General features: G+C 35.9%; 1 pseudogene; it reads left to right on the forward strand.

Moving 5' to 3' along the window:
* The first annotated feature begins 1,938 nt into the window (after nt 1-1,938).
* On the forward strand, nt 1,939-2,237 carry LOC105867970 (small ubiquitin-related modifier 1-like; annotated as a pseudogene).
* Nucleotides 2,238-27,095: the final 24,858 nt, after the last annotated feature.

Genomic DNA, 27,095 nt, shown 5'->3' on the forward strand with positions numbered 1-27,095 from the left:
AGATGAGTTTATAATGATTTAAGACTTATAAATAGGTAGATTTCTAAGAGGAAGGATAAAAGAAGAAAGAGGTAGAAATTTGCTTACATACAATTTGGAAGTAAGAATAAGCATAGAAATCCATGTACTCTATCAAAGAGTTTTAGACTATACCATAGGCAGGCAGGTTTGCATTGATCATATTTAGCAGCCAGGCTTAATTTTGCTGTTTGACTAGGATCAGTTATACATGTATTTCTCCAGCTATAGTTGTCAATTACACACTGAGGAAGAGACAGAATTTATTAGATTTAGGAGCTAGATTTCAAAATGAGAAGTTTCCTTCCACAAGTGGGTATAATCATTGGATAGTTTAAATGTTCTTAAATTAAGGTTAGTATAGAAAAGAGGTTAAATTAAATAACCTCTGATTGTAAAATATTGTGTACCTAAGTGAAGGAAATTTGTTTAGAAATAATAATTAGATATTCAGGAACCAAGAAAACCTCTAATTATGAGAAAAGAAACAGCAAGTCCTATAGGAGAATGACTTAATAGCTGAAGCAAGGGTTTTGAGGAACCTGAAAAGAAGCTTCTTTCTTTTCCATATTACATGTGAACTACAAGAATGAGGGCTTCTAAAGTAATATATCCACTCTGCTTGTCATAAATATAGCCTAGGAACAGCCAGCAGAAGAGGGCTGACAAAAAGGTGAGTATTTCAGAGAAAGACTTTATGAAATTAGCATCAGGAAACCCCTGCCTTCCGGAGAGCAGAGCAAACATGCTACTTTTGGGATGTTTGCTTAATCAAATTATTCATTCCCCAATATAAAAATAATACACTAACCGTCTAGAATTTTTGAAAAATATTCTCAAGTATAGGAAGTATAGGGAAAATAATAGCAGCCATGAAAATCTCCCTACCCAGAGAAAGCTAATACTTCTTTATTACTCAAAATTATGCCTTATGAATTTTATTATCATGAAAAAATTGAATATACATAATTTTAAAGGATAAAATTATTTGTTTATATCCGTTGCCAAAATTTACCCATTCTGTTGATATTACACATTTAGTTTGCATTTAGTATTTGCTTTTATAAATAGTCCTGATATATGTATATTTCACTTTGAGAGATTTTTTTTCCAATATTTTTTAATTAGTAGAAAATTATAGCAATGAAGGAAATAAACTCAATTTTGTTGAGCTTGTATTATACACCAAGAATTATTCTAGATTCTCTATGACAGTTATAGGGCTCCCAACTTATACCCAATTTGTGTCTGCCACTGAACTTCAGAAGCATGTGCCTATTAGTCTTCTGACAGTCAAGACTTACCTGTTAGCCAAGTTGCAAGAAGGCCCAAGGAAGTTATGAGAACTTACTCTTAGGAACCACTTGAGAACATAAATAATTCTGAATAAAGCTTGGTGTTCATTGTTCATATTTGTATCTTGGCCCAGTCTCTAGTCTATGGAAAGGGGAAAAGAGTAAATGCAAGCAAAGTACTCCTTATCTAAAATTATGCAAGTAGATGGAAAACAGTTCTAACAGTTTGAAAATAAGATACAAGAGAAAAAATGCCTAGCTTCTGAGCAAACTCCCAGAATTGGCTCTTAATGATTTTCAGTGCAGAAGTGTCCAGCAAGAGGTAGTGGACCCCAGTAGAAGCAGAATACCCAGCGGAAGCCTCAGAGTTGCCCTGCTTGAACATGTTGGGTCTATCTCAATGTCTTTGGTTCCCAGTGTCAAAAGTGAGTACTGGTACCAAGCTAAGTCAATGATAGCGTGATCACAAATACAAAACAACCCCACAAAAACAGTTTATTACAAAAAAGAAAGAGCCATGATATTGTGCTGTAGGTAAGGGTGACAGATTTATAAACCCAGGAGTGAGGTTCTGCCTACCTGAAGCCACTACTGTGCAGAGACCTGGGGAGAAGCCACCATCACCATGTCTGACTAGAAGACAAAACCTTCAACCAAGGACTTGGGGGATAAGAAGGAAGGAGAATACATAAAACTCAAAGTCATGGGAGGGGAGAGCAGTAAGATTCACTTCAAAGTGAAAATGACAACACACCTCAAGAAACTCAAAGAAACTCAAAGACAGGAAGTTCTAATGAATTCACTCAGGCTTCTTTTTGAAGGTCAGAGAATTGCTGATAATCATACTTCACAAGACTGGGAATGGAGGAAGATGATGTAATTGAAGCTTATCAGGAACAAACGGGGGGTCACTCAACAGTTTAGATATTCTTTTAATTTGTTTTCTTTTCCCTCAATCCTTCTTAATTTTTAAAAATAATTCTTTTGTAAAAGTAATGTGGTATTCAAAATGGAATTGAAAACTGGCACCACATCTCTTTAAAACATCCAGTAATTTGAATTCTAGTGCTCATTATTCATTATCATTTGTTTTCATTGTGCTGAGTTTTGGTGATCAAGCCTCAGTTCCCTTCACATTGCCCATTCCTTTTTTAAAAATTACATGTGTACACAGAGAGGCCACTGTTTTCAGGACTCTGCATTTTCAGGCTTGTGGTGATAAGATCCACCAATGCAGGTGTTCATAATGACTCAATTGGCCCTGAAGTTCTAACATATGATTGCATCACTCCTGGACTATGGCTTTCAGTATAAATTGGAAGTTTTTCAGAGAAATGAACTGTGGCAAAATGACCTCTCCTTAACTTGAAGACACTTTTCAAATTTTAGGGTCTGCACCAAAATAAAAGGAATATCAAGTTGGAATCAAGATGACAGATAAGGTGAGAGTAATGACTAACTCCAAAGATGGCTTCACTGAAGAGAAGGTATTTTAAGATTTTTAAAAAATCTTGTCAGAAGATCCCAGCAAAGTTCTAATTTTCATTATCAACTAATAAAGTTATTCATGCAGAAGTATATATAACATAACACTGTTCTTTTTTATTTTATTTGTACTTTTTGGCCTGGGATATGGATTTTAAATCCATATCCATGGACATAGTACCAGCTTCATTAAAATAAGCAATATTTATTTTAAAAAAAGAAAAGAAAAGAAAGAAACTATAAAAAGTGTCACAGTTCCTTCCTCCCACACCCTCACCCCTGCCCCACAACCAGTGTCCTTGTCCCCATGCCCTGTGGCAGGTGTGAATAGGTCCCTACCTCAATTCCCAATCCCCACCCCCTTGGCCTCTCTCTCAAGGGCAACTTTTCCACTCAATTGCCAGAGAGTAAGAGGGACTCTAAGGATAGGAAGGCTCAGAATTAGGAAAGGTAGAAGAAGGGAAAGAAAGGAAATGAATTCCCACCCTAGATCAGAAAATAGCAACCTTTTACTTCGGATGTCGATGCCTCTTACCCTTAGACTTTAAGCAGTAAAGCCTATGTCCAACCCACATGACCATCTACTCCAGAGAGGCAAGCATGACTGTGAGCATCCTTCAGTTCCTAAGAGCACTCTTCCACCTCTTCAGCTTTTTAAAATATACCATCTTCTACAGTGAATAGGCAGCCCATTGACCCAGTGTGAAGGGATGTTGAGGTCCCTTTCTAGGTTAAACTAAAATTTCTACTTAATGAAACTAGAAAACAGAATGGAAACCTCATTTTCTGTAATTCTTCCTGCTGGGCCAGGGATCCCTGATTCTTTTATCTTTAGTTTTAAATGAGTTTTCAATGTTCACACTACTGGTAGAACTGGCTATTCCCAGTAACCCTTAAGTTCGTGATAACAGACAGTGACATAGTAACTGCAGCTTTAAAGCAGGCAGAGAATAGAGACAGAGATTCCATTTTAACTCTGTAGTGACAGATTGATCATTTGAGTTTGAAATTTTGATATATTTTGCCCATCAGAAATTTCCCTTTTAATTATATTCAACTTGACTATATACCAAATATCTTCATAAATTCTCTTTCACAAACCCTATCACAATTTACACAGACCATGTGTGACTTTGTTTTTGTCCCAAATTTTCCTTCTCTTAAACTTCCAGTTATCTTAGGACAAGAATTGCCCCTGCACAGTCTTTTCTTATCCAATATTTCTATTTAACCTTACTTACCAAAACTATGTTTGCATACTCATAGCCTTTCTATATCTTTTTCCGCCTTTATTAGTTACCTACTATCTTGCCTTTTTCCTCCAAATCCATACTTTGAATCAACTTCAAAACTTCTGAATTAGACAAGATTATCATATATATTTTTAATAAGAACCCACTTTATGCCTCTTCCACAACATATCCTATTTCTTGGTACAGCACATATGTAGAATCAGATGCATTGACCTGGATTCCTACTTTTAGTAACTTTAAATTTTAGCAAAAACCTAAGAAACAAGAAAGTTTGAATTGTCTATTAGAAAAATCTAAGTTGGTCATATTTTTTAGTAGTTTTCTTAGATCTTAGTTATTATTTCAAGTTATTTTCTGTTAACCAATTGTTTTGGCCTGTGAAAATTAGATATTCACCTCAGTAAGGCCCTTAAATTTAAGCATATCTGCATTTTTACTGACAACCCAGAACATTCACCTGTTTTCACCAAACCAACAATACCAAAAATTAGTCCTACTTATCAAAAAATCACACACACAGACCCAGTATATATATATATATATATTTTTATATATATATATTTTACATATATAAATATATATATATATATATATTTTTTTTTACCTCCAAATTCCATCCATAAGACAATACCACAATTTCACCAGTCTTCAAATGGTGGCTGAAATCCTGTGCCAGAAAGCTGGCGGAACCCCCCTCCCCGGAATTGGGAACTGAGGAGCCTCCAGGGTAGAGTGCAGCCCTTCTGGGGGTGCTAAAAGGGCATCATCTAGGATGTCGGGCAGTTTCTTCATGCCTGGAGGTTACATAGGCTAGGCACATCCTGTTCCCATCCCTCAAGTCAGGATCCTAATAAAGTGCCATGAAAGCTTTAATATATGGAACCTCCTCCCATTTCTGAACAGGATTTCTGTTAGGCACAGAGGCTTCCGTAAGCCTGGCAAAGAACTAATAAGTACAAGGTAGAAAACTTCCCTTTTCCTCTAATAAAGTCAATAAAGTGATAGTTGCCAAATTTTGCAAAGTCAAGGATAACGCAGCAGATAAAGCACAAAGGCTAGAGGAATAAAGATAAAACACAGCAAAACAAATGTTGCAACATACAGAGTAAAGTTTTTCCCAGTAGGAAGGTAGGGCAACTGGAAAGCACCAGAAAAGGAGTGAGCAAAGAGAACCTGTGGAATACACAGGGGCTTATAATTTACTACTCCAACAGTGGAGATATGGAGGAGAAACAGAGGTTCTGAAAACTCAAGGGACCAAATGTGGGGAAGCCAAATGCCATAAAGACAGTGCAACAAAGCAGCCTCCAACAGACACACATTACTCCATCATCTTACCTTACCGTTGTTTTCAGGATATTTCCTTCCAGGTTTCGACATCAAATGTTAGGCCTATCCTGATGTTCCCTGGTTCTTGGTTCTCAGTGTCAAGAGTCAGTACTTGGGCCAGGCGCGGTGGCTCACGCCTGTAATCCTAGCACTCTGGGAGGCCGAGGCGGGCGGATTGCTCAAGGTCAGGAGTTCAAAACCAGCCTGAGCGAGACCCCGTCTCTACCATAAAAATAGAAAGAAATTAATTGGCCAACTAATATATATAATATAAAAATCAGCCGGGCATGGTGGCTCGTGCCTGTAGTCCCAGCTACTCGGGAGGCTGAGGCAGGAGGATCGCTTGAGCCCAGGAGTTTGAGGTTGCTGTGAGCTAGGATGACGCCACGGCACTCACTCTAGCCTGGGCAAGAAAGCGAGACTGTCTCAAAAAAAAAAAAAAAAAAAAAAGAGTCAGTACTTGTACCAAGTAGAGCCAGTCATGGAGTGATCACAAATAGGAAGTAATCTCACATCAACAGTTTATTAGAGAAAATAAAGAAAGTATACAAAGTGAAAATAAATTCCAGAGAGGGAAACGAGTCAGTCTCCACAAGTAGAAAAAGACACTGAGGATTCCTTTGTGGTTTCCTTTTATTAACCTGGTCCCAAGGTGGGCCTACAGGAGGTGTGGGCTATTACCAAATGATTGTCAGGTGTTCTGCATTTTCCTGTGGTTCTTTCTCCTGATTGGTCCTGGGTTCTCTGCCCCTAGGAATCACCCTCCTGGCCTATACCTACTGCCTACAGATTTGATTCCTACCTAACAAAGAGGGCAACATTGCTGCCCCATATTTTCTAGGCATGGCTGACATTTTGAAAGCAAAAATGACAGCATGTGCAGCAAATGAGTGGTGACCACAAGAAATGCAAGGGACACCTAGCAGATTAGCAGTATAGCACCATTGAGTTCAACTGACACAATGGAATTAGGAGCAGATGTTTGCAGCACAAGGGAAAGATCACCTGAAAACTTATAGGAGTTCTAGGAGGGGCAGGGAGATAGGACTTTGCAAGAGGCTGGGGTTCTGCATTAGCAGTGGGAAGAGGGTATAAAGAAAGATATGTTACGTATAAACTCATTTAAGCCTAGTGAATACAGTATCAGCTAAACTGAGAAAGTTTAAAAAAACTGTCTAAATTAACATCAGGAGAGGATATGAGAGTTCACAGATAAAATGAGCTGTCCTTTGAGAAACCTGCATTAAAACAGTTCCATTAGTTAAACAGCATGAATGTTATTAGAACAGAAGGAGCCACCTTTGGATCTAATATATAGATAAATTCCTCTGGTGGACACTAAGATATATGGAGATATTCAGTGTCAAATAATAATTCCTGGGATGATACAACAATGGAGAAAGTTAGACACCTTCATTAATGGATCTTTATAGCTCCTCCAAGCTATCATAGCCCCTTTGGGTTGGTTTATTATCCTTGGAGGCAGGAAATGACAGAATACACTCTCAAGGTGGTAGTCAGCCTCAATTGCTACTACACAAGTTTATTCTTAATTGTATTCATTCAGGAAAATGAGCTCTAAATGTTTTCTTCTTTGCAGCCATGGAACTAACTGGAACAAATGAGCTATATAGATTGATCAACATTTAGTTAATTTTACTGTCCCAGTCCATGTCAGGTCAGCCATACCCTGGATATTCTCCAGTTAAAGGCTCAAAATATATATTTAAATTTTTAAATAAAGTATATTGTAATTCAATCTCAATTAGTACCCTAAGATCACATAAGCTTGACCAGTGAGTGGTCTTCAAACTTTCTTTGTAAGACTATGTACTTCCTACTACATTTTTAGGTTGGCATTTAGATGATTTTCATAAGATTTATATTAATAAACCATATAATTTATCATCAATTGTACATGTATATATAATTAAACATACAGCTAACCTTTGAACAACATGGATTTGAACTACACAGGTCTACTTGTACATAGATTTTCTTCCACCTCTATCACCCCTAAGACAGCAAGACTAATCTCCCCTCTTTATCTTTCTCCTCAGCCTACTGGATGTGAAGATGATGAAGATGAAGACTTTTATGATGATCCATTTGTATTTAATGAATAGTAATTATATTTTCTCTTCCTTATGATTTTTCTTAATAACATTTCTTTTCTCTAGCTTATGTAATTGTAACAATACACTAGATAAAATAGATAAAACATACAAAATATGCATTAATCAACTGTTTATGTTATTGGTAAGATTTCTGCTCAACAGTGGGCTCTTAGCAGTTAAGTTTTGGGACAGACAAAAGTTATATGTGGGCCGGGCGCTGTGGCTCACGCCTGTAATCCTAGCTCTTGGGAGGCCGAGGCGGGCGGATTGCTCAAGGTCAGGAGTTCAAAACCAGCCTGAGCAAGAGCGAGACCCCGTCTCTACTATAAATAGAAAGAAATTAATTGGCCAACTGATATATATATATAAAAAAAATTAGCCGGGCATGGTGGCGCATGCCTGTAGTCCCAGCTACTCGGGAGGCTGAGGCAGAAGGATCACTCAAGCCCAGGAGTTTGAGGTTGCTGTGAGCTAGGCTGACGCCACGGCACTCTAGCCTGGACAACAAAAGTGAGACTCTGTCTCAAAAAAAAAAAAAAAAGTTATATGTGCATTTTGGGCTGCATGAGGGTCAGTTCCCCTAACCTCCATGTTATTCGAGGGTCAACTGTATATCTTCATCAACATTTAGCAGGGCTTATTTAGTTAATTCAATCTGTGAAGAATGTCTGCTACTGTATAATCCCAACAGCATGTCACACCCATCATTGTTGAGCCATTCAGCCAGACCAGACTTTCTATAGGAAATACAATCTGTGAGGCTGTGTTTTTTTCCAATTTAAATAAATGGGTTAATGCAATTCTATATGATAATCATCTCATATCTTAAATATAAATCTAAGTAATAGATAGATAGAAGAGAGAACTAGGCATAATCTTGCCTTAAGTATGTTCCTTGTATAAAACAATTTACTATTGCTTATGCATCTCTTTGCATTGCTTTTTAGGGACTCTCACTCAGGAGCACTGCATTCTTCAATAGCACTTTTTTGGCATTCAGTATTTTCCACACAAAGTCAATGCACTGTGAATGCAAGATTTGGGATGTGTGAGAGGATGACTGCCTTTTGTAAAATGAGAGAAGAGGTGAGAAAGAAGCAGCAGCAGAGTGCCAATGACATTCTCTTGAAGATACATTTTAGGAAAGTGTATACATGGAAGCAGAGGGTCTGGGAAAGGCTTTTCTAAAAACCATCTGCTTAGAAATTCCCCATATTTTTTAGTGGTGGGTGTGCCCCAGTTTGAAGACTACTGAGCTAAATCATGTATTGATCTTCATCTCCTTTTTGTGAATCCCAGTAGTTTTGCACTGAATTTCATCATCATATTTAGACAAAATTGAAAAGGCATTCTCATAACTCAGATACCTGATCCCCAGAACTGTTCTTGACTGGCTTCACTTTTATGGATGCAAAAATACAAATCCTCTTTATCTTGAATTTTCTTCCAATATCTTCCAGACTTACTGAGTTAATATATTATTAAATTTACAGATATTTTGATAAAAATACTAAAGTGGACATATAGATTATAATGTGATTTTCAATTATGTGTGCACTCACATCAGAATCATGTTCTTTATTCCAATAATTATAAACCTCTCTTTAGTTAGAAGCCTCTAGCAAATTAAAAAAAAAAAATTACTAATACCTGTGCCCTCTCTCCAAAATTTCTTATTCAACTGGCATGATGTAGGGATCAGGCATAGGTAGTGTTTAAAAATAATAATAATAAATGTAATTCTAATGCACAGTTAGTGTTCAGCAGTACTAAGTTAGTCATGAGAAATCCTAGAAGAGAGAGAGAAAAAGACTTAATACACAAGCTGCATTGTTAGTAAAAGGTCTCTAGGTACCTCTCTATGGTAGGTCTCTTACCATATGCCTCAAACTATTGTATTTTGAAAAGAAAGATTATGTGATCATTTCAAAAATCACTTGGAAATGCATTATTGAGATAACTAAAAATTACTCCTTCAAGCTCCTAAGCTTATTTAAAAATCTATTCTAAATCAGATTTACTTAAGTTCCAAGGGAAAGCCTAAGAAGTAATGTAATTTTACAGCAATTTCAAGAATCTTTGATATTTTTTTTTCTGCCCTGTACTATTGAGTTTATTGGAAGCAAAATTTTCAGATAACTAAAGGTGGATAAGAAGATGAGAAGTCAAGATCTTTCTTAATAACCACAATTCTAGAAAGTATTGCTGCACCCTCATAGCTGTTCCTCTTTAAACTCTTTCTGGTAAAGAGCCTGGAGCATGGTACAACCTATACCCTTCTAGTAAATTGACTTTTACTCAAGTGACTTCTTCTAGATACAAATTAGCATGAATGAACACATAATACATATTCTTCAGTGGAAATGGTAATTATTTTCATTGGGCAAAGTTTAAAGATGACAAAATCCAGGCACTTAAGAAAAAAAAAAAAAACAGTCTTCTCCTTCAGAAAGGAAATACGTTTGAAAGTAAAGGGCTTAAGGGATAATGAAGGTTAATTGCCAATTATACAGAAAAATTATGCAAAAGCAATATTAGAAACCACTTTCAAGAACTATTGCCCTTTCTTTTATTTATGTAATAGTACTATTGTGCGTATGTGTGTGTTTTAACATTGCTCCAAATTAGTTTTGTCTGTGTCACTACTATTTAGATGTAGGGTGTTCTTCAAAGTATAAAACAATAATAATGACCATGACCCATGAGTTAGATCAATAGAAATGTCTTAGGGGAAAGGAAGGCAAACTGAAAAGGGACTTGGCATTTTACTGAACTCTTCTAAAGCTGATTAGAACAACTGGAGAGTTAAAATATTCAGTCTTCCTTTGTATAAATACTATTCTGACTATTATTTAAAACATTTTAAAAACTAAAATTTGAATTTAGGAAACATTAAAACCAGTAGATGTGATTCTACTCACTTACCCTATACTCCTGGTCTAGGATATATTAGAAGTTCATATTATATATTAATATATGGCCCAATCAATCCTTTCCTATTTTAAATTTTCAACAAAGTTGCATTCAGTTGTGTTTCAATTGGGCACTCATTAAGAAATAGACTAAATAAATATTTATTTATTTCTTCAAACCTATCTATCAAAATCCATAAATGTCTATTTCTCATACTCTAATAGTTATGAACCAGTTAGACATCAGCCAACTACTGGAGCATCCTGGACCCTATACCCAGCCAAAGAGATTGTGAGTCCAGTCTGAAATGGGTTTTAAGATAGCGATATCAGTGTGAAGATGGGCTTGAAAAATTAGACTGATTTAGAGAAGCCATAAAAAATTTGACTAATTTTGACTGGGGAGAGGGGGAATAAAGTCCTGCTAAGCTACTCAGAAACACTGCCAAAAAAACCTCAAAATGACCACATTTCCGGTGCTTCAAAGTCCAAAATCTTAGCAAAATTAGTGGTTTCAAAGAGAAATTACTATAAGGTCCACATTCATTCATTCTCTCATTCATTATTTTTTTTTCTTTTGTTCAACAAATACTGATCGGGTTCTGTAACAGGTGATGAGAATGCAGAGAAACACTGGATGTGATCCCTAGGTTCCACTAGTTCACAGGAAACTGACTGTGGTAGACAGAATTTTAAGATTCCTAAGACTATGTTCCCTGTATAATCCCTTCGCCTGATGTAGGTTGGGTCTGGGAATATAATGGGATATGACTTCCATGACTATATTATGTTAATTGGTAAAAATAGATCTTGCAGATCTAACTAAGGACTGAATAGAAGAAGACTCAGCTAACCTGTAACTAGTCTCCTGCTCAGAAGCTGTGAACTAACAAATCTGTATAGGTTTAATCCCATAAATTTGTGATAATTTGTGATAAAAGGCCAGGCATGCTGGTTCGTGCATATAATCCTATCACTTGAGGAGGCCAAGATGAGAGGAACACTTGAGGTCAAAAGTTTGAGACTAGCCTGGCAACATAGGGAGACATTGTCTCTACAAAAAATAGTAAAAATTTTCTGGGCCTGATGGCATGTGCCTGTAGTGCAACTATTTGGGAGGCTGAGTTGGGAGGATCACTTAAGCCTGGGAATTTGGAGTGAAAGTGATTATGATTGTGCCATTGCACTCCAGTCTGGGTGACAGAATGAGACCTTGTCTCAAAAAAAAAAAAAAAATTGTGATAAAGCAATAGATGGCTAATACACAAACAAATAAATAAATATATGTAATACAATGCTAAAAGTACTATGAGAGAGGCCTATGACAAATAAGATGGGTACAAAAGGAGTATTATAAAATCCTCTTGATAGGTTGAAATAGATTTATGAAGAAGTGACTGTAGGTTAATACAAAAAATCTGATTTTGTCTGAAACTTTTATTTCCTAAGTGTCAGTTACCTGACTAATACTATGTTTGTGTTACATAAAAGAACCATGATCCACATATTTCACTATAACCTTAAATTTCTGAGCTCAAGCAATGCTCCTGCCTTGGCCTCCCAAAATGCTGGAATTACAGGTGTGAGCCACTGTGTCCAGCCTAGAATAAATTTCTTAATGTTCAAAGACCAATTGGATTGCTTATGTATGCATATGTATTTTTACTAAAAACTATTATTCAATGTTTTCAGTCAAAATGCCTTTTATTAATATAGAAAAAACAAAAACTCCACCACATGAGGGAAATATTTTTTTTCACTTTGTTTTCTAAATCTACACCCGTTATTGTTAAAAAAGTTTCTGATTCATACAGATTCAACTGAAACTCTTCACAGTTGATTTTAAAGAAATACCTTATAATATTAGTAGTTCTTTTGCATGCAGTTAGAAATTGAAATGCTTGTGTTAGTCATTTCTGTTTTGTTTCATTTTATGGAAGGAGAGAACAGAGCATTTTGATTCTATAGATGAAGTGAAACAGAGAAAATAATTGCCCTTTTCTGGTGTTATTGGCATATGGTTTTCTCAAAGTTCCAGCACTCTTTATAATCTATCAATTGTAATCATCATGTTCTCTGGGAAATGTGTTTTTATGATTTCCAATATTATAAAGAAGAGAATAAGACTGGGAAATATTAAAGGTGTGTTATTGACTCTGTCTTAAAGAAACAAAATTTGCCCTGTTAAAAATATTTAGTTTAATTGTTGGTGAATTATAGGACATATTTCTATAGAAGTAACATATATTCTCAGTACTTTATATACACATTTATGCAGAAAGTAATAATATTGTTCAAAATATTCTTTTAGGTTTTATCACTATATAATTTATTGATTCAGAAATACACAAATAAACATACACTTAAGCAGTTATTTCTATGAAAAATAACCTAAATATATTTTATTACTATATTATATGCTACCTCAAGATGCTTTCTCCAACATCAACCACAGAAATAGATATGTGAAGTCATATATTTCCTATGATTGGCTCCTGTCCTCAAAGACTAAAGACTGTGGTTATATTTGTTGAAACATTAAAAATCCCAGTTTTCATGACACGATGATCCATATTTTCTTATGAAACATGACCATAACATGAGTTTATGTGGAAGAGTAAACAAACTGAAATATAATGGCTTGCTATAATTAAAAAATGATCACTACAATAATCTGAATTAGGTGTTCATTTGACATTTAACTATATTTATTTCATATCTTCTAGATGTTGAGGACATAAACAAAAACATAACATGAACCTTGTCATTAAAGAACATAGAGAAATGAGCTATAAAAACATAGAAAATATCATAAATATCAGACTTTAAAATAGAATGATAAATCCTATGATGTTTTACATATATAGTACAGTGAGATGGTATTAAATACATGACACACATTGAGACTTTTAGATGAAAAGAGGACTATTGTTATCAATGAATGGTGAAACAATGCTTATGTCTCAAAATTGTGGAGGAAAGATGATGAGTTTTAATTTATTTTTAACATCAGCCCTATGTCTAAGAACACAGGTTATGGCAGAAATATACTATAATATACTATACTTAAATATACTTGGATGTTTTTGGGGATAATTTTTCTCTTAGAAACCAGTGAGTATGGCGTTTTAGTCAAAACTATTTAAAATGTATTAAAAACAAAGAGTTTTAAAAGACATGAAAACAGTAATTGTACACTAGAACAATTTCATCAACACATAAATGCATATTTTTGTTTCATGAATATCACAGCCAAAATATGTGTTTTAAAAAGTGAAGGGGGAAAACTAGGAAAAAAGCAAAGGGAATTTTTCCAATGGGACCTTCTTGTAGGTCCTATTAGGAATAACAATGGAGAATCTATACTAAATAAAATACATATGCAATTTATAAAAATATATTTCACATTTAGCAGTTTATGGAAAGAAAATGATAACTGGGATGGATTAAAAAACACTATAATTCTGAACTTCCTACAGCACCTATGTGTATGAATAATATTTTAGATGCATATTCTCTCTGTCTCTGTAGTATCTATATTATATACACTATACACAGAATATAGAATTAATTCAGATTATACCACTTCAGGCGCCTTGAAAAGAAAATATGGTCATCTTACTAACCACAAAATAAATTCAATCCCGGCCGGACGCTGTGGCTCACGCCTGTAATCCTAGCTCTTGGGAGGCCGAGGCGGGTGGATTGCTCAAGGTCAGGAGTTCAAAACCAGCCTGAGCAAGAGCGAGACCCCGTCTCTACTATAAATAGAAAGAAATTAATTGGCCAACTGATATATATATAAAAAATTAGCTGGGCATGGTGACGCATGCCTGTAGTCCCAGCTACCCGGAGGCTGAGGCAGAAGGATCACTGGAGCCCAGGAGTTTGAGGTTGCTGTGAGCTAGGCTGACGCCATGGCACTCACTCTAGCCTGGGCAACAAAGCGAGACTCTGTCTCAAAAAAAAAAAAAAAAAAAATTCAATCTCAAAAAACCTTCTATTTTTGGCCAATATGGAATAACAGGGAGTATGTTTACCCTCCTACCTAAAACATACACACCCCCAAAATCACACAAAATAATTAAGATGCTGGACATCAGGCAATGAAGAACAGTTATTACCAAGAGACATAAAATGGAATCTCTCTCAAAGCCTCCAGAAGGAATCAAACCTGCAGACACCTTGATTTTGGACTTTTCAGCTCCAGAACTATGAAAGAATAAATGTTTGTTATTTTAAGCCACCACGTTTGTAGTAATTTTTTATAGTAGCCCTTGGAAACTAAGATAGAGACCAAGGCAGCTAGTACTGAAGAAGAAGAAGTTGAAGTAGCAGAGATGGAAGAAAATGACAGTATAAATATTTGAAAAATAATAACCAAAATTGGAGAAGGAAGAAAAAGAGAAGGACAGGAGAGATATATAAGGGAAATCTATAAATAAAAGAGGCAAGACAAACATCCACAAACCATAGTTTAATGTGTTTATTTGGATCCTAATGCAATCAAATAATCGACAGAATATTTTTTTGTATTAAGAAATTTTTGTCATAATGGTATTCTGTCATAATGTGGTATTATTAAAAAAGAATATGTTATACATAGTGTTATATTCTAAATTATTTTCAGATGCCACGCAATGATGTGTGGTGTTTCTTTCAGAATAATATTAGCAAAGAGAAGTGGATGGGCTAGAAATGAAATCAGATTGGCCATGAGTTGATAATATTTTAAGTAGGTGATGGATACATGGGAGTCTGTATCGATCTACTTTTATTTCGATTTTAACTTGTTTGAAATAAATGTTGAAACAGAAAGAAGTCAATAGGGAGCTGCTGGACCTTTTGCAGGAAGGTGGTGGAGAGAACGCAGCAAAGCAGGAATTAAGATTATGCTATTTGAAGCCAAATGCCTGAATACAAGCATACTTAACCTCTCTAAACCCAATTTTAATAATATTATAAAAATTTCAAGATGATCATGGACTAAATAATACTTTTTATTAAGCATTTTAATTTTTAGAGTACAATAATTTTCCAATGAATTTTAGCTATTATTTGTAGAATGACCTAAAAACAAAGATTAAAGAAGAGCTCTAAAAAAAGGAAAGCAATTATAGTGATTTTGTAATAATTACGAGAGGATTTGAACTATGGTGGCTCCATTAAGAATGGAATGTCTCTTCACTGATTGGAGGTTTACCAGAATAATAATAATAATAATAATGAAATGGATTTTAAATACAAATGAATAAGATTTGACAATAAATTATTATTCAGGAGAGAGGTGCAGAGGAAGTTAAAGATGATTCCAAGACTTAAGTAGGAAAAATGCATTATTAAGAGGCAACATATTATAAATTCTTTATCAGATTAATGTTAAGTTAAAACTGATTTAAACATCAATCACAGAGTCCTAACACAGTAAATAGACAATTATGGATATTGCCTTAATTTTGTTTTTAAAATTAATAGGTTAAGTACCTAACCATTGGCATACACTGGATGAATATAAGGCTCAAATAACAATATATGTTGAATTTCTTCTTATGATTCAATGCTTATATGTATTACTTCTTCGAATCTAATATTGAGAAAATACAGACATACCTCATTTTCTTGCTCTTCATGTTATAGGGCTTTGCACATACTGTGTTTCCTACAAATTGAGGGTTTGTGGCAACCCTGAGTTGAGCAAGTCTATTGGTGCCATTTTTTCAAAGGCATGTTCTCACTTTGGGTCTCTTTGTCACATTTTAGCAATTTTCACAACATTTCAAACTTTTTCATTATTACCATATCTGTTATGGTGATCTGTGATCAGTGATCTTTAATGTTACTATTGTAATTGCTTTGGGGCACCACAAACTACACCTCAATAAGACAGTGAACTCAATCCATAAATGTTCTGTGTGCTCTGACTGCTTCACTGATAGGCATTTCCCCCATCACTCACATGAATGATAAGAAAGTGGAACACCTTTCCTGCTGATATAAAGAATGTTTTAGTGGTCTGAATAGGTCAAACCAACCACAACATTCCCTTAATGCAAAGCCTAATTCAGAGCAAGGCCATAACTCTCTTCAATTCTTTGAAGGCTGAAGAAAAAAAGTTTGAACCTAGGAAAAATTGGTTTCTGAGGTTTAAGAAAGGAAGCTGTCTCCACAAAATAAAAGTGCAACCTCCTAATGTAGAAGCTATAGCAAGTTATCCAGAAGATCTAGCTAAGATAACTGAAGATGGTTACCCTAAGCAACAGATTTTCAGTGTAGACAAAACAGCCTTCTACTGGGAAAAGATGCCATCTAGGACTTCATAGTTAGAGAGGAGAAGTCAGTGACTGGCTTCAGACTTCGAAGGACAGGCTGACTTTCTTGTTAGGGGCTAATGCAGACTTTAAGTTGAAGCCCATGCTTGTTTACCATTCCAGAAATACTAGTGCACTAAAGAATTATGCTAAATCTACTCTGCCTGTGCTTTATAAATAGAATAACAAAGTCTGGATAATAGCACATCTGTTTCAAGCATAGTTTACTGAATATTCTAAGCTTACCATTGAGACCTACTGCTCAGGAAAAAAAAAGAAAAATTTATTTCAAACTATTGCTGCTCATTGAAAATGCTCCTGATCACATAATAGATCTAATGGAGATAGAAAGGAATACTAATTTGTTCTCATGCCTGTTAAGACAACACCCCGTTGGCAACCTATGGCTCAAGGACTAATTTTGACTTTCAAATCATTAATTAAGAAATGCATTTTATAAGGCTATAGCTGCCATAGTTAGTGATTCCTCTCATGGATCTGGGCAAAGTAAACTGCAATTAACAATATTTATGATTCATGAGAGGAGGTAAAAATATCAACATTAATAGGAGTTTGGAAGAAGATTCAACCCTCATAAATGACTTTGAGGGGTCCTATTTTTGTGGAGAAAGTAAATGAAGATGTAGAAATAGCAAAAGAAGTAGAATTAGAAGTAGAGTTTGAAGATGTGACTGAATGCTGAAATCTCATGATAAAATTTGAATGAATGAGGAATTGCTTCTAATGAATGAGCAAAGAAAGTGTTTTCTTGAGATGAATTCTACTCCTGGTGAAGATGCCATGCTAATGAAAATTGTTGAAATGAAAACAAAGGATTTGAAATATTACATAAACCTAGATGATAAGGCAGCAGCAGGATTTGTGAAGATTGATCCCAATTTTGAAAAAAATTTCGTGGATAAATTGCAACCAAATAGTATTACATACTAAAGAGAAATTTTTCATGAAAGAGTCAATTGTACTGTGTCTTATTTTAAGAAATTGCCACAGACAACTCAACCTTCAACAACCATTTCCCTGATCAGTCAGCACCCATCAACATCAAAACCCTCCACCAACAAAAAACAACTCCCTGAAGGCTCAGATGATGGTTAGCATTTTTAGCAATAAAGTATTTTTTAATTAAGTCATATATATTTTTTCAGACATAATTATATCGTATACTTGATACTATCATGTAAATGTAACGTTTATATGCATTGGGAAGCCAAAAAAATTATATGGTTTGTTTTATTGTGATATTTTCTTTATTGCAGTGATCTGGAACTAAACCTGCAGTATTGCCAAGATGTGCCTGTGATAATCTTCTTGAAAATACTTCTTTATTGCGCTGTGGCTCACGCCTGTAATCCTAGCTCTTGGGAGGCCGAGGCGGGCGGATTGCTCAAGGTCAGGAGTTCAAAACCAGCCTGAGCAAGAGTGAGACCCCGTCTCTACTATAAATAGAAAGAAATTAATTGGCCAACTGATATATATATAAAAAATTAGCCGGGCATGGTGGCGCATGCCTGTAGTCCCAGCTACTCGGGAGGCTGAGGCAGAAGGATCACTGGAGCCCAGGAGTTTGAGGTTGCTGTGAGCTAGGCTGATGCCACGGCACTCACTCTAGCCTGGACAACAAAGCGAGACTCTGTCTCAAAAAAAAAAAAAAAAATACTTCTTTATTTAACCATAATTACAAAAACATTACAGAATTTATGCAATTTCTATTCACACATATGTTCACAGATATTTGAAATTTACACATTTCATAAGTAATCCCTAGTGAGAGCATCAAACCTGACTGTACATTATTAATATCACTAATAGCTATTTCTAACATTTTTTTATTTCAGCATATTATGGGGGTACAAACTTTAAGGTTGCAAATAATGCCTTTCCCCCCTGCCCCCTACAAGTCTGCATTTCCAGCTTGACCATCCACCAGATGGTGCTCATCTCACTCATTATATATGTATATACCCACTCCTTCCTCCTCCCACCTACCCAATACCCAATTACTATAGTTTCTATGTGTCCACTTAGGTGCTGCTCAGTTAAAACCAGTTTGCTGGTGAGTATATGTGGTGCTTGTTTTTCCATTCTTGGGATACTTCACTTAAGGATATGGGTTCCAGCTCTAACCAGGAAAATACAAGGTGTTCTATATCACCATTGTTTCTTAGAGCTGAATAGTACTCCATGGTATACATAGACCACATTTTATTAATCCACTCTTGGACTGATGGGCACTTGGGTTGTTTCCACAGCTTTGCAATTATGAATTGTGCTGCTATAAACATTCAGGTGCAGGTGTGTTTTTTGTAGAGTGTCATTGGATCTTTTGGGTAGATGCCCAGTAGTGGGATTGCTGGATCAAATGGTAGATCTACTTGTATCGCTTTAAGGTATCTCCATATTGCTTTCCAAAGAGGTTGAACTAGTTTGCAGTCCCACCAGCAGTGGAGGGGTGTTCCTATCTCTCCACATCCATGCCAGCATTTATTGTTTGGGGACTTTTTGATAAAGGCCATTCTCACTGGAGTTAAGTGATATCTCATTGTGGTTTTGATTTGCATTTTCCTGATGATTAGAGACATTTAGCATTTTTTCATATGTTTGTTAGCCATTCTTCTGTCTTCTTTAGAAAAATTTCTGTTCAAGTCCTTTGCCCACTTTTTAATAGGGTTATTTGATTTTTTCTTCCTGATTTTTGTGAGTTCTAAGTATATTCTAGTTATCAGTCCCTTATCGGATGCATAGGATGCAAAAATTTTCTCCCATTCTGTAGGTTGTCTGTTTACTTTCATGACTATTTCTTTGGCTGTGCAGAAGCTTTGTAGTTTGATCATGTCCCATTTATTTATTTTTGTTGCTGCTGCAATTGCCTTTGGGGACTTCTTCATAAACTCTTTGCCTAGGCCGATGTCTAGGAGAGTGTTTCCAACTTTTTCCTCTAGAATTCTAATCATTTCATACCTTAGGTTTAAGTCTGTTATCCAGCGTGAGTTGATTTTTGTGAGAGGTGAAAGGTGTGGGTCCTGTTTTAGCCTTCTACAGGTGGCTATCCAGTTTTCCCAGCACCATTTATTGAAAAGGGATTCTTTTCCCCAGTGTATGTTTTTGTCTGCTTTGTCAAAGATTAGATGGCTATATGAGGATGGTTTTATATCAGGATTCTTAGATCTGTTCCACTGGTCAATATTCCTATTTTTATGCCAATATCAGATTGATTTAATTACTACAACTTTGTAGTATAGTTTGATATCTGGCATATTAATGCCTCCCATTTTGTTTTTGCTGCCTAGAATTGCTTTTGATATTCGGGGTCTTCTTTGGTTCCATAATTTTAAGAAGTGTAAAATTATTTTTTCTGTATCTGTAAAGAATGCTGATGGGATTTTAATAGGTATTGCATTGAATCTGTAGATCAGTTTGGGTAGCATAGACATTTTAATGATGTTGAGTCTGCCAACCCATGAGCATGGTATGGATTTCCATCTGTTTACTCTGTTATATCCTTCCTCAGTGTTTCATAGTTCTCCCTGTAGAGGTCTTTTACCTCCTTGGTTAAGTATATTCCTAGGTACTTTAAATTCTTTGTTGCTATTGTGAAGGGTATTGAGTCTTTAATTTGGTTCTCAATTTGATTGTTGTTGGCGTATATGAATGCCTCTGATTTCTGTATATTAATTTTGCATCCTGACACTTTACTAAATTAATTTATCAGTTCCAGGAGTTTCTTGGTTGAATCGTTGGGGTTTTCTACATATAATATCATATCATCAGCAAACACTGAAAGTTTAATCTCTTCTGTCCCTATTTGGATACCTTTAATTCCACTTTCCTGCCTGATTGCTGTAGCCAAGACTTCCAGCACTATAATGAATAGAAGTGGAGATAGTGGGCAGCCTTGCCTGGTTCTAGTTCTAAGTGGGAATGCTTTCAATTTTCCCCCATTCAGTATGATATTGGCTATGGGTCTGTCATATATGGCTTGTATCATTTTTAGGTAAGCTTGTATCATTTTTAGGTTGAGTGTTTTTATCATAAAAGGGTGTTGAATTTTGTCAAAAGCTTTTTCTGCATCTATTGAAAGAATCATGTGGTCTTTGGTTTTGCTTCTGTTTATGTGGTAAATTACATTTATAGATTTACATATGTTAAAGCATCCCTGCATCCCTGGGATGAAGCCCACTTGGTTGTGATGGATTATTTTTTTGATAAGCGTCTGGATTCGGTTAGCTAGGATTTTGTTGAAAATTTTTGCATCTATATTCATTAGGGATATTGGTCTGTAGTTTTCTTTTTTTGTTGCATCCTTTCCTGGTTTGGGTATCAGAGTAATATTTGCTTCATAAAAGGTGTCGGGCAGTTTTCCATTCTTCTCGATGTTTTGTAATAATTTCTGCAAGATAGGCACCAGTTTTTCTTTGTAAGTGCGGTAAAATTCAGGTGTGAAACCATCTGGACCTGGACTTTTCTTTTCAGGGAGATTTTTAATTGCTGTTTCTATTTTGGCTCTTGATATAGGTCTGTTCAGGAATTCTATTTCTTCCTGGTTGAGCATAGGGAGGCTGTGTGTTTCTAGAAATTTGTCCATTTCCTCCACATTTTCCACTTTGTGTGCATAAAGGTTTTTGTAGTATTCATAAATTATATCTTGTATCTCCTTGGGATCAGTTGTGATATCTCCTTTTTTGTTCCTGATGGAGCTTATTAGAGATTTCTCTTTTCTGCCTTTCATTAGCTTAGCCAATGCTGTGTCTATTTTGTTTATTTTTTCAAAGAACCAACTTTTTGTTTTATTAATCTCCTGTATAGCTTCCCTGTTGTCAATTTCATTTAGTTCTGATTTGATCTTGTTAATTTCACTTCTTCTGTTGGGTTTGGGGTTGGTCTGTTCTTCTTTTTCCAGCTCTTTGAGTCATTTCATTAGATTGTCTTTGTGATCTTTTTAACTTTTGGTTATAGAAATTTATGGAAATAAATTTTCCTGTCAGTACTGCTTTAGCTGTGTCCCAGAAGATTTGATAACTTGTCTCTCCATTGTCATTTTGTTCAAAGAATTTTTTTATTTCCATCTTGATTTCTTCATTTATGAAGTAATCTTTTAGTAGGAGGTTGTTTAATTTCCATGTTTTTGTGTAGAAATGTGAGTTTCTGTTAGGGTTGATTTATACTTTTATTTCACTGTGATCTACGAAGATACATGGTATGATTTCTATTTTTTTTAAATATCTTGAGGCTTACTTTGTGTCTTAGGATATGGTCAATCTTAGAGAATGTCCCGTGATGAGAAGAATGTATATTCAGTGGATTTTCAGTAGAATGTCCTGTAAATGTCAGTCAGACCCAATTGTTCTAGAGTTTTGTTTAAGTCCATTATTTCTTTATTAATTTTCTGTTTGAAGGATCTATCCTGTGCAGTCAGTGGGGTGGTGAAATCTCCGGTAATTATGGAGTTGCTGCTAATCAATTTGCTTAGATCCAGTAAGGTTTGCTTTATGAATCTGGGTGCACCTAAGTTAGGTGCATATATATTTAAAATTGTTATCTCTTCTTGTTGAACTGTGCCCTTCACCATTATATAATGACCATCTTTTTCTTTGACTACTTTTGTTGGTTTAAAAACTCTATCATCTGAGATTAGAACTGCCACACCAACCTTCTTTTGGCTTCCGTTTGCTTGGAATACTGATCTCCACCCCTTTACTTTTAGTGTATATGCATTCTTGCAGGTTAGATGTGTTTCCTGAAGACAGCAGATACTTGGCCTGAATTTTCTTATCCATTCAGCCAGCCGATGTCTCTTGAGTGGAGAGTTTAAGCCATTCACATTTATTGAGAGAACTGATAGGTGAGGTAGATTACTGTTCATTCTGTTGGGTTGGATGTTGCTTTGATTTCTCTCTTGAGCCATTGTAATATCTGGCCTTTAATCTTTGGGTTTTTATATTCGTGAGTTTTTATTATGCTGATCCATGTGTAATACTGTTTTGAGTACTTCTTGTAGGGCTGGTCTTGTCATCAAATGAATATGACAGGATTGACTTTCTAGGGTTGCTGTGAATGAAATAACACACAGGAAGTGCTTGCATGGAGTAAATACTCAGTTTACAGTACCTTGGGTGTGTGTGTGTCTTAAGATGATTTTACTACCTAACAGTGAATGGCAGACAGGACTACACGGTGGTCATAGAAAAATCTCTGGTCTTCCGTGTCAAGAGTAATTGTTGACCTCATTTGTCCATTGTTTGCAGCTTGCGTTTGGAATTCTATTTATTCTGTGGCTTCCCAGCTGCCTGACTTTGGGCAAACGGTTTTCCCTCTCCGAGCCTCAGTTTCTGCATCTGTAAAAGGAAGGTTTATAAAAGTATCAACCTGTTAAGGTTGCTGTCAAGATTAGGCTTTGTCCTAAACACTTTAACTTACTGACACCAAGTAAAAACATTGGCAGTTTGGTTTTACCTCACACCCAGCGTCCTAAAGCATCATTTTACAAAATCTTCACCACAACCCAGTGAGGTAGGGGGTTATGGGTCCCATTTTCCAGATGAGGAGACACAGGGGCCCTTCAGGCATAATACCGGTCTGGGCTGGGTTGTGGCCAGGGCCCGGGCACTTGGATCGGGGGTCATCAGTGGGACCTGGGCCATCCCTGGGCATCTAGGTCAAGTCCTCAGAGATCTGCATCCCCCAAAGCACCCGTCCACACCGGGTGACTCCGGGGTTGGGGTGAGGAGGCCGCCTGGCCCCATAGCCCTACAACACCGGCCCACCTATTTCTGACATTTTAATTTCCATAGTAGCTGAAGTTTTGTTTGTTTGTTTTTTCCCTTGGTTAGAAATTATGTAAATAAAGTCAGTTGCCTACAATCAGATATTAAGATAGAACTTAACTTGATAGAAAGTCAATGTATGGATGTTCAGACTTCATCAGTGTGTACTCAATCTGCCAGTGGTTGGTCTGGATTCTTTGCCTTCACTTACAACAGTAGGGAAAGGATGAGATAAGCTAGTTGGCTTTATGCAATCCCCCTACTTTTGAGTACTTACTGCATTACTACTAAGTCTGTCAGTGTTTCCTTTTTTGCAAAGCATGTGGATGGGAAGTCAGAATTTCTTCATTCATGAATAAATCAGTGTCCTTTTTTGTTTCTTTCTCCTTTGTAGCTTCACATAAGAAACAAATGAGAGGGTTTACCAACACTTGTCTCAGATGTGAACATGTCTGCATTTCCTGAGTAACTGAGAAGAGGTAAAGTTTATTCACAATTTTATGACTTTATCCTGACAAAAGGAAAACTATTTACTTGCCAGATTCTTTCACTTCAACACTCTGTAAGCTTCACCTCATTTCTATAAAATCAGTACTCTTTTCCTGGAATCAAAACTTTGATCCAAAGTCCTGATAGAAAATCCAGGGTCTATGGACAGACAGCAAAGCTCCAAGACAAACACAGTAAGATAACAAAAGGAAATGAACAGACATGCCAACACTTGGGTTTTGATGCCTCATATTTATATCTGGTGGGATGTGGACCATGAAGTTAGAGGAGCTGATCTGTCTGGTATTTGTTAAACTCTTCTTCTTTTCCTAATTATGCAGATATAGTAAAAAATATTTCTAATGTTCATCTCTAATAACTAATGATTTGATTACCTATAAGACTATTGAAATTTACTGGCTTTGGAGCCTTTGGATAGCTGAACACGTCAAGGTTCCTGGAGGGTGGCATGCCCTGAGAGGGCATGGACATTTGTTGTCTAAAACAGGAAGAGATAAATGCATCTTCATGGTCTGGCTTACATACTTTCATGAGTGTGTGCTCACACTCAATGAGAGTGGGACTAAATGAGTGTCCCACTTGATTTCACTATGTTTTTAGGATTGATCTGGGGAAGAGTAAGTGGGGAAGGATGCTGGCATGACTATGCAATTCTTGCCAAGAGAGGAATACACTGATATAATAACTACATATCTTTTTTTTCTTTCTGGCCCAAACTACCCCTGAATAATTATTTTTCTCCTCTCCCTAATTCAGTGATCCTAGGACCAGGGATTTGACTGCAAGTGCTGAAAGTGGGGATGATTTCTAAGCAAGAAATTGTAACTATGTTTTTAAGCTTAATGTTAGAATTCCTAAGGACCTGATGTGGGTAGGTTGTGCTTTCACCCCATCTGGCAAAATTGGGGCTAAGAGTGAATACAGTTATGTTGCCTGTTGGTAAAAATGGCTCAACTACTTCAGAACCTATGTAACCCTACCCTATAGGAATGTGAATGAACAAGGGGAGAGGCACTTGCTAGAATAGTATTACCACCAGCAATCTGGACCAGAACAGTGACCGAGCCTAATGTCCCTTTCAAAGTAAAAAAGTTTGGGTAAAAATAAGTGAAAAATAGATAAAAAGAAGAATTATAGCTGAGGGTAAAGAAATGAATAAATAGTTATAAATTGAGAGAAATCCAATATTATACTAACAATTCAAAAGAGTCTCAGAACAAAAGATGACATTATTTTTAGCTCAATTATTCCAGATGCCTGAAAGAGTGAAACCATTTGTTTGCTGAGACCACTCTTGCTTTTAGAACCTGACAAGATTAAAAGAAAGCCTACAAACATGAAAGACCTCAGCCTGGGAAACATTCATACAATATGACGGACTAATTATTAATGATTGTGTATAGTTTTTGATGTAAAGGATCTGTGTTTGAAAAACAGGGAGTGGCCTGTGGAGCTTTTTTATACATATGATTTTCATCCACTGTTCCTGGGTCATAATTCCAATAGCCCTTGTTATGGTCCCTTTTGTCATAATGTTGAGTTGCTTAAGCCTTCAGCAAACAGAATTTTTCTCCTTGAATTTCCACTGCCCTCCTTTCACCAGCCCAGGGCAGAACTCTAATTTTCACTCACCTTTCTGATTGTGGATCATAAGACCCTCAATCCAGAGAGGATTAGCCATACATTGAAGGCTAACCACATTTAGACATGGTTGCCCACAAAAACCCAAAAGGACTGAGTTTGTAGAACTTCCAGATAGTTGAACACAGGAGGTTCCTAGACGGTGGCCTGCCTAGGGAGGGCATGGAAACCTTGCACCCTTTCCCCCATACCTTGTTCTACACATCTTTTCATGTGTAGGCTTTGCAATATCCTTTATAATAAACTAATAAACACAACAACAAAAAATTCACTGGCTTTGGGGTTGCAAATGAGTCATTTCTCACTGTCTGCTTTGCCTTGCTGCTCCTCAGTTATGGAGCATTGCTGAGAGGAGTACTGAATCAGGGACAAAGGCAATCATGGAACTTAGCCATAAAGGATTCACTTCCACTGGCTTTGTAGTCATTTTGCTACATTGGCACTCCTTAGCTACTGTCTCTCAAGCAATTTTGGGTATGTATTCTCCTGTCTACATTTTGGTTATGCATATATCTCTCTATGTACTCATGTTTACTGCAGCTGAAATGGTATTCACAACTTCACTTATGAAGACTTCAAGACAAACAGGCCTAGGGCTATACAGAGTTATTTATTAGTTTGTTTCATTGTCTTAATTGAAGTATAGCACCTACAGAAAAATGCACAGATTATAAACCATCAAGTTATCACAAAATTAACATATCTATGTAACCATTATCCATCTGAAGAATTAGAACATTTACTGCTTCTAGAAACTTCCTCTATGCTCTCTCCCAAACACTATCCTCTACTCCTCTCTTATTATAAACATAAACCTGATTTCTGACTTCATATATTAGTTTTGCCAATTTTTCAAAGTTATGTAAAGAAAATCATAAAGCATATACTTTTTATTCAAATTTTCATACTTCTTTCATTTAATATTATGTCTATGAGGCTCAACTATGTCACTGTATGTAATAGTATTTTTTTTCATTTTCATTGTTATATAGCACTGCATCATATGAAGCGGTATACAACCAACCCTTTCTTTGTGAAAGTGCATATACCCCAATTTTGATCCTCATCACCAAGAATATATGAGCCCTTTACGTTTCTACATAAATTTCAGAATAAGTTCTCAATTTCCCACCAAAGAATTGAAAAAAATGCTGCTGAATTTTTTTTTCTTTTCTCGTCTTGTTTTTTTTTTTTTTTTTTTTAGCAAATTCTTCCAAATCCTGAGGGGATTTTTAAAATTGGAATTCAATAAAATCCATAAAATCATTTAGACAGGATTAACATCTTTTCAATATTGGCTTCCTTATCTGAGAACATGGTATCTTTCTCAATTTATTTAGGACTTTTAACATATTTGTTCAGTAATGGTAGGGGTTCTGATGTTATCTTTTTAAAATTTTCACTAAGAAATTTTGCTCTTTCATTGTTATTTTGTTGATTTTTAA

The sequence above is a fragment of the Microcebus murinus genome, chromosome 6 (genome assembly GCF_040939455.1).
Source record: "Microcebus murinus isolate Inina chromosome 6, M.murinus_Inina_mat1.0, whole genome shotgun sequence".
NCBI classification, from domain to species: domain Eukaryota; kingdom Metazoa; phylum Chordata; class Mammalia; order Primates; family Cheirogaleidae; genus Microcebus; species Microcebus murinus.